The sequence below is a fragment of the Pseudochaenichthys georgianus genome, chromosome 10 (assembly GCF_902827115.2).
Source record: "Pseudochaenichthys georgianus chromosome 10, fPseGeo1.2, whole genome shotgun sequence".
NCBI lineage: Eukaryota > Metazoa > Chordata > Actinopteri > Perciformes > Channichthyidae > Pseudochaenichthys > Pseudochaenichthys georgianus.
This window is the reverse complement of record NC_047512.1, coordinates 24,762,397-24,770,790: the sequence shown is the minus strand read 5'-3', so window position 1 is coordinate 24,770,790 and position 8,394 is coordinate 24,762,397. Positions and strand designations below refer to the sequence as shown.

The following is an 8,394-nucleotide window of genomic DNA, read 5'->3' as shown; positions in this document are numbered from 1 at the left end:
CAGCACCTGTCATCTTTTCCTCTGGAGCAAAAATATTTTCCTGGAAAACAGGTTATAATATGCGCGCACACACACACACACACACACACACACACACACACACACACACACACACACACACACACACACACACACACACACACACACACACACACACACACACACACACACACACACACACACACACACACACACACACACACACACACACACACACACACGACTGTCATTTTTAACTTAAATACTACAAATCTAGTCTTAAATGCTTTCTAAAATATGACTTTGTGATTGGTGTGTAAATGAACGTTTTGTAACTCTGGTTCTCGAAGCACTGGCATCGCTCTCTACCAAAGAGTCCTGTAGATGGCGGAGCCTGTGTTAGGGACAGCGTACAGCATTGTATTGCTTTACAATAAAAATGTAAGAATTCCTGATACAATAATGTTTGAAAGTAATCCTTTTAGCTTTGTTTGTTTTGTATTTTGTATCACAGCATTATCCAAATGTTAGTTCAGGGTTAAGGACACAACTGTGCTGTGTATTGTAAAGCAAACAATAGAGTTTTATATCAGTGAGCATTTTTGCTATTGTAAAACTGTCAGAAAGATACAAAGTCCCCACATTATTCTGGTGTTCTGGTGGGCTGACAAAATGGGCCGGAAAGCCTTACAGTTAACTCCAATACAACAAGAACAGCAGCATCAGCCTCAAAGTGCTGCTTAACAGCTTACTGACACATTCTCTACCAAAATGAAATCCCATTCTTTTTGTAAAGTTTTTTTTTGTTTGGATAATGAAGCTCAATGTTGTTGGATGGAGAAACAAAGAACTTTGATTGTAACTAAAAAATGAGGTATGAGGAACAGTATGGAGAGAGTTGGAAGTCAGTTAGAGGCTTTCCGCCTGCTGTTGATTCAGGCTAATCACTGTGGAAGAGATAACGGTAAGTGTTTGTGCCGCAGTTTAAGATAAAGGTCATTAAGGCAAGGTCAGGCAAGACAAGTTTATTTCTATAGCCCCTTTCAACAGAAGGCAATTCAAGGTGCTTTACAAAAATGAAAGACATTAAGAGCATTAAGAAATAGTGCAGCAGAAACACATTATAAATTGGCCTTTAAAAACAGTCATTCAAAATAGTGTTCCCTCCAGAGGGAGTTTCTGTCCCCCCTGTCTGAAACGCTTCCATTGGACTAATTTGTTCACTTCCATAACATAGTGACATCACTATGTTACACTCCCGCTATTGGCTGACCAATCACAACAGAGCCGGCCAGCTAACCAATCAGAACAGACTGGGCTCTGGGTTTCAGACAGAGGGTGAAAAGAGGGGCTGCAACACAGGCCGAATGAGAAAAATAAGGCATTTCTTAAGCATGGAAACATGATAATAATATGTCCTCCTTAAAGATCCACAAATCTTTAAACAGATAGGGTCCAAATAGTTGTGTCAGTGCAAGATCAAATGTATCTTTGGTGTGTCTGCTTTGTGATTACCAGCATACATATTAACACATATATCATAAGCTGTAATGGCTTAACTCTATGGAACCTGCTGATGTGTCAGGCTTATCTGATCATTACCTCATGTTGTCTGGGATACCATTCAGAAGCTAATGGAAAATGGTGCTGCGAGTCTGAGGTATTTTAATTATTCATTAATCTTGTGCTTATTCGTACTATTACTACTACAGGTCAATCATCTAAAAACATATATTATTTAACATGCGAAATGTAAAAAAAAAACTGATAACCACGCCTCGACACACAACTTTAGATTTGTGTCTGCACTATTGACCCTGACAACATCATGGTGTTTTGATAAACTGGCGTGATGATTCACTTTGATCCTGAGGCACAAGTATATGTGCAGTGATTGTCTCCATTTGTGTAATTTTATTCCCAATTTATCTGATTCAGATGTAGCAGACCGTCTGCCTAAAGCCAGCTGCATTTATCATGATTCAGAACATTGGTTTCTGAAGGCGGCATGAAAACTTGCTTTTGCCTTTTAACTGCTATCATTAATCAGGGAGAAGCTTTTACGTTTCATTACTGGATTGCTGCATTATCCGTCTTTTCACAGGGGTCAGGTTTGTTCCTCGGTTTGTGCACACTTAAAAAAAACTATATTTACACAGAGAGATGTCTTTTATTAAAACTAATTTTGTTTATAGTGCTTTCCCTCTTCTAAAGATGATAAGTAGGGCTATGGAAAATATTGATCTCTTCAATCATTCCTTCTGGTTATTTCATTTTTGTGCGGGGTTCATTAAACATCAATCTGCTCAAAGCAAACAAGCTGCTCCAAGAGAAACATAATCTCCTCTGTGTGTAATAGATCACTGTCCTAATACCCGAGGAGCTGACACCCCACTGTGGTCGGATCTCATCTAAATCTCTTTGGGGTTTAGCATCACTCACTAATCCTTACGACCATATATAAAATCAGACCCTTAAAAAAGTCTGAAGTTAATTTCCTCATAAGAGCTTGAACTTTTTAAGGTTTTAATGACCCTCTGACCTGGTTTTTATTTTACTTTGATCTTTATCTCCCCAGGCACAGAACAGTGTGTTCAGACTCCAGTTCCTCCACTAAGAGTTTCCTGTCAAAGCGCCTCTTTTCTCAGATATCAAAGGCAGCAGAACGCGCCATCAATCATTTGATAAGCCTTAATCATCCAAGCCCATGAGTCTATTAAGGCTAAAATTACACCTCAACTCCGCTGATATTGTAGATTTAACAAGCCCTTACAGCGTGCTTTAGTTCTGCATGTGTGGTCAAATTAAGCAAACTGTGCTGTAAACTCATGTTTTGTGCTGGTTGTATGAGGGTTCAGTTAATGGGGTTCAGTTTATGTGAGTGTGACTTTAAATCTGGGTGGAGGTTCGCAGGGTTTATTGATGTGTTATAAATAGAAGGGATAAATAAATTAACGTCATTGAGATTGAGGAATCAGGAGAGGCCACTAGTAAGTGTGATTTTTATATTGAATGTGATTTAAGTTGTATGGGATATGTGTGATCCTAATTGTTGTATTGTTGTTGTCCTTTTTCTTCTAAGGTTAACAACCTATTTGGATTTGATTAAATTATCAAAACTAGGAGTTGTTTCCTTTCATCCTGATTTCACCCATACTGTCGGGAGATAGACAGTACACAAACAATCACTATAAGGCTTTCATTTCTTACTCAAAGTGGTATCTGATTTCAATCTTTATAATCACGATTGGGGCTAAGCTTTTGTTATTCTTATTTCATTATGTAATTAGCTCTCTGAGCATAAATAAAACTGTCCTGTAAGAGAGCTTCGTTAATTATCTCTGATAGCGAGAGGAAAATGACCTTTACCCACCACACAATGTGCTGTAACTATCAAAAGGTCCTGAGGTCATGTTTGTTGTAAAAACTGTTTTGAAGTATAAGGTTGTTTAAAAAAACCTACCGTTTTATCAGTAAAGGTTTGTGCCAACTAATTATTTTCTATAATGACCAAATTTCATATATTGCAGCAAGTACAGTCAAAACATATTCAGTGAGTTCAGCAGGCCAGCGTGAGCATAACATTAGCCATGAAAACATTATTATCCATGATTTTCACACATGGCTGCATTTCTCTTGGTTTTCCTCCTGTGCACATCGACCAACAGTTTTTACAAATTGACCTTTAAGAAGATATGTTATTATGTAAGAAAAGTAGTTAAAAAGTGTTTTTCTAGACTTGCACAATTGCTTCATTGACCCCAGATTCACCCCTTCATACAAACATTAGTCATACATTGACTTATATGCCACCAACCATCGAGTGCCAACCGTCAGCATCACATGTCTTATACTGTCCTCTGTCCTTCCAATGTTCTCCAATGAATGAAGAATAATGCTTTTTTTAAATAGACGTGAAAGGGTGAGACACTGAACCCTATTATAAGAGACACCCGTTTCTTTCTTATTGTGACCAAAGAGAACGGGCACAAAAGCCTGACGGGGTGCCGAGAGAAGATAAGGTGCATTCTCACCATCTCTCCAATTTACAGGCCTTGAGAAATCAAAGGAAGGCTGTGGCTCTGCTATTAAAGGTTTAAAAATGGAGTGGCGTTTTTATTTCTTTTCCCCAGACCTCGTTTTATCTGCTCTGATCCCAGCAGTGCAATTGCTTTCAAGTACAAAAGTGTATCTGCCCTCACTCAACCCAGTCTCATGGCATTTTGTGTTCACCAACACAATTTTTAATCTATTGATTCGTGTTCACCAACACGATTTCCCCCTTTTTTTCGTGTTGCACAGCACGATTTTAAAAGCAATGTATTTATACTGGTAATGTGTTTCGTGCCTGCTGCACGTCTTTTTCTCCGGTCGGGTCGTGGAAGACCGGAAGCTGTGTGGTTCATAAAAACATGTTCTTACTCAATATCAAGCCACAATTATTGCTTTTATTTTAAATCGTATAATTTTGGACTTTTATTGCCGTCTGTGAGGAAAATAAATGGGGCTCAGAGCCTCAGAATACTGAAATCTGTATTTTTAAATCTTTTTTTCCTTCTAATTTGTTATTCTTTTCAAAATAACACACTGTTATTTACTCACCAATAACACACAATTATCCTTGCTTTTATTTATTGGTTTAATTCCATAATCTTTGTTTTTTTTGGCGTCCGTCAGGAACTGAATTTCACCGGAATAAAATAACCGGAAACAGACGTAGGCCTATAAGGGACATTTCGAGCATCATTGCGATTGTCAACATTTTTGAGTTTAGGATGGCCGAAGACACTACACTACCCATAATCCCCAGCTATCGTTTAGGACTACAGTCCTCGTGATTAATCTTCAAACTTTGGGATTGGATGGTGGAGTGGCAGTGCGCCAAGTTTACGCCGAGCGTCAAACAGCTGTTTGAAATGGAACTAAACCACGCCAGACTATCCAAAACTGGAATGGAACGCCCCCCAGCACTACACATGCTGGCTATTGTGTTTCGCAAAATGTTCTATGGGACGTCTCTACTGAACGTTTTCGTTTTTCCCACAATTAGAAGTTGCCAGTATTAAACACAGTGGTGCTATCAAATGTAAAACATATAATTAATAAATGGGTGAAAATCGCTTGTGTCCATAATGCGCAGCATTAATACCCACATGACAGCTCATTGTTCATTTGTAATTCTACTCCACTACAATTCAGAGGTTAACCTGGTATTTTTACTCCACTACACTTATTTGAGTTACTTTGCAGATTCTGATTACAGTTTTTCTCAATCGCTAAACCCACTATTTAGAATCAAAATTCCTTTTATCAAACTAACAGCACAGCCATCGAAACAGAAAACCATTTCTCTACAACAGTATACCATGTATCATTGATATCACACAAAATGCAGATGCTAAGCAGTGTTTTGCACAACAGATCACACAATTCTCTAACAGAAGTTACAATGATGTTACTGTTAGCTGATATCAATGACTTTCCTATAGTAATTGTAATTAGTGAGAATCCTATAAAAGACCTCCCTCATTTTAGTAAGATGTTTGTGTGAACAAAATGGCTGATCGAGTAGGTAGAGGAGCTCTGAGAGGAAGAAGGAACCCTGTTGTTCAGCGAGGAAGAGGGAACCCTGTTGTTCAGCGAGGAAGAGGGAGGGCTGATGTTCAGAGAGGAAGAGGGAACCCTGATGTTCACAGAGGAAGAGGGAACCCTGTTGTTCAGAGAGGAAGAGGGAACCCTGATGTTCACAGAGGAAGAGGGAACCCTGATGTTCACAGAGGAAGAGGGAACCCTGATGTTCACAGAGGAAGAGGGAACCCTGATGTTCACCGAGGAAGAGGGAACCCTGATGTTCAGAGAGGAAGAGGGAGGGATGTACGTATGCGTGGTGGAAGAGTTGAAAGGGGACCAATGCGAACAGTAGTTTCGGACAACACCCGTGCAACTATTGTGGACCCCGTCATAAACCATGGCATGTCCCTCAGTGAGGCTGGCCAAAGGGTTCAGCCCAATATACGGAGATCAACAGTGGCATCCATTATTAGGATCTTCAGGCACGAAAATAGGTAAGCTACTGTAACCCTTTTTTACAGCACTTCATGCATTTCTATTTTTATGTAGGTTTCGATCACTGTTTTTATATTACAGTACATAACATTCTCAAATATGTATTGATAGAACTGAAAGAGCACCCCGCTCTGGTGGCAGAGGAAAGGCCTTTACTCCAGAACAAGAGTCTGCCATTGTTGATATGGTTGTGGCCAACAATGAAATCCGCTTAAGGGAGATTCAGGCCAGAATAATTGCAGACCAGGATGTCTTCAGTAACATTCCATCTATAAGTGTTGCAACCATTGACCGGGTGTTAAAGAGGCACCACCTCAGAATGAAACAGATCTATAAGGTTCCTTTTGAACGCAACTCTGACCGTGTGAAGGAGTTAAGGCACCGGTATGTACAGGTAAGGACCTCAATCACAGTGATGGCTTGCCTATATTTTTAGTATGTCGGACTGCTTACAGTAATGTAAAACGGTCCTCTGTTTGTTTCATTTTCTTTAGCGAATGATGGAGCTGGAAGGCAATGCATTAGCACATGTTTTTGTATATGTGGATGAAGCAGGCTTCAACCTCTCCAAAGTGAGGAGACGTGGCAGGAACCTTATTGGGCAAAGAGCAACAGTCTTTGTTCCAGGCCAAAGGGGAGGAAACATAACATTGTGTGCGGCTATCTCGACACAAGGCGTCCTTGCTCACATCCCTGTAATGGGAGCATATAACACGCAACGTGTCCTTGCCTTCCTGGATGTCCTGTATGACCGACTTGTGCCACCAGAAGAGAGGGATCAAGTGAGGTCGGTTCACGTGGTCATATGGGACAATGTGGCATTCCACCACTCACGTGACGTGAGGGCATGGTTTGAGGCTCATCCACACATGGCCATGGAGTTCCTCCCTCCATACTCCCCATTTCTAAACCCCATTGAGGAGTTCTTCTCTGCCTGGAGATGGAAGGTTTGTGACCATCATCCTCATGACAGAATGCCCCTTTTGGACGCAATGAATGCTGGCTGTCGGGACATCTCTGCGGAATCCTGTCAAGGGTGGTGTCGACACGCAGGGAGATATTTCCCACGCTGCCTTGCAAGGGAAGACATACGCTGTGACGTAGATGAGGCTATGTGGCCAGGCAGAGGCCAACGAGCAGATCAGTAAAGCTATATAGATCTCATTCTCTGCTTTACTGCTGATTTACATCATTTACCCGTGTTATTTAGTTTCCAGTGTATTGCTATTCATCTTTTGTTTCTGTTACGGTGCTCTTCTGAAAATGAGACAATAAAAACAATGACATAGTTACAGTAACATACTGTTTTTCCTATATGTAAGTTTGTTTCTCCCAACTTGTCAGTTTTCCGTTCAGTTTCCAATATCGATAGCTTGAGGTTTGTGTATTGATGATTGTAGTCAGTATTTAGTGCGCCACTTAGTAATGACTGTTCAAATAGTCTTCTAATGAGCTGACAAATGTTTGTTTTTGGAGAAGGTATCTGGTTTTGGAAGGGGTATTTTTAGTTTTGAGTGCCTTAGAGCACCTTGCAAGAAATGTATATTGTTATGGTAGAATGTGTTATTATGGTGACCGGAGTGTCAGTTATGAAAACACATTTGTCTCATTAGAGGAGAATTTGTTCTGTTTCGATCGACTTATTCTTTTTTGTGACCAGTATTTTCAGTTTTGGTCATGTAAGTGAATTTTGCAAAAGATATTCAGAGTTATGGCAAGTGTGTTTCTGTTTAGATGGCTATGTTCTTGTTTTGAAGAAATTAATTAAAAGCACAATAATAACACACATGCAATACAAAAATATAATAGTAAAATATATGTTTCAAAAACAAGATCTTTTATCATTTATCACTCAGTTAATCTCATTCATCAAACACAAATTCAAAATCAGTTTACATCTCAAAGATTTACTTCAAGGCAATTACTTATTAAAACACAATTAGAATTTAGGATTATAAGAAATCCAATTGAGGTAGAGGTAGGGCTAGAGCTAACTGGAATCTGTATTCAAAAGCTAGGTTAACGTATTTCTTCACATATATTAGTTTTAAAAACATCAATCGTTTGAAACCGTCAGGCAGGTAATTTTTTATTTACTGTATCAACAATGAGAGAGACTAAGCCCTCGTACTGTAAATGTTGCTCAGAGTCTATGGGGTAGGAAGGAGTGTATCAGTCCTCAGCCTCATCGCTAATTCTGGATGCTATGTCATTCCAGCTCACCAAACCGTAGTCAGCTTTCGTGAAAGAAATTGGGCTAAACATAGGAGAATGCATTGATTCTGGCATATTTTTGGCACAGCCAACAGTTGCTAATATTGCATTCATGCGCGTAGTCTAACATTAAAC

General features: G+C 39.6%; 1 long non-coding RNA gene across 1 annotated transcript; it reads left to right on the top strand.

Moving 5' to 3' along the window:
- Nucleotides 1-5,942: 5,942 nt before the first annotated feature.
- On the top strand, nucleotides 5,943-6,565 carry LOC139434603 (uncharacterized). Its single transcript, XR_011643928.1, has 3 exons — nucleotides 5,943-6,044; nucleotides 6,157-6,439; nucleotides 6,540-6,565. It is a non-coding gene; the product is annotated as an uncharacterized lncRNA (long non-coding RNA).
- The last annotated feature ends 1,829 nt before the right edge of the window (nucleotides 6,566-8,394 follow it).